Source organism: Cherax quadricarinatus, chromosome 92 (assembly GCF_038502225.1).
Source record: "Cherax quadricarinatus isolate ZL_2023a chromosome 92, ASM3850222v1, whole genome shotgun sequence".
Lineage (NCBI taxonomy): Eukaryota > Metazoa > Arthropoda > Malacostraca > Decapoda > Parastacidae > Cherax > Cherax quadricarinatus.
This window is the reverse complement of record NC_091383.1, coordinates 2827239-2828234: the sequence shown is the minus strand read 5'-3', so window position 1 is coordinate 2828234 and position 996 is coordinate 2827239.

Genomic DNA, 996 nt, shown 5'->3' with positions numbered 1-996 from the left:
CGTTTACTAGTGTTCAACGAGAATGTTGAAGTTCAATGAGAAATCAAGATGCAATTGTCCAATGACTGAGCAACGGAAGAACATTGTTCTTCCAGAGAACGAGAACACTGGTGTTCATCTTGAACACTCATGTTCAACTAGCGGGCTAGAACGCAGACGTTCAGCCTAAGAGTGAACGAGAACGTTGAACGAGAGATTAACGACCCGTGCAGTAACTCTGCAAGACGCCATCGGCCCGTTATTGATTTCAGGTCTGGTTCAACACTACCCCCCCCCTCGGGCAACCCATACCCCATACCCCCTTGTCTCCTACCCATTTCCCACCCTCAGTACCCCTTCTCCTCTATCCCTATCCCTTCCTTCTATCCTCTTCACCCTATCCCTATTTTCCTTCACCCTTGTACATATCACATATTCCATAATACAAGAGTTTACCATCACTTGACATTTTCTTTTACGTCATATTCCCGTTTTCTATAGATGTTTATTAGCTAGAAAGCGTTAGGATAAACTATTAAATTCGTAGGCGGTCACGTGTCTCCAGGAGCTGTGTCCGCCATATTGACGGTCAAACATGTACAAACATGCAATGAACGTGTTTCGCATCCTGTTGTTTACACCCACAACATCCGTATCTCCAGGTGTTGTTCACACCCACAACATCCGTATCTCCAGGTGTTGTTCACACCCACAACATCCGTATCTCCAGGTGTTGTTCACACCCACAACATCCGTATCTCCAGGTGTTGTTCACACCCACAACATCTGTATCTCCAGGTGTTGTTCACACCCACAACATCCGTATCTCCAGGTGTTGTTCACACCCACAACATCCGTATCTCCAGGTGTTGTTCACACCCACAACATCCGTATCTCCAGGTGTTGTTCACAACCACAACATCCGTATCTCCAGGTGTTGTTCACACCCACAACATCTGTATCTCCAGGTGTTGTTCACACCCACAACATCTGTATCTCCAGGTGTTGTTCACACCC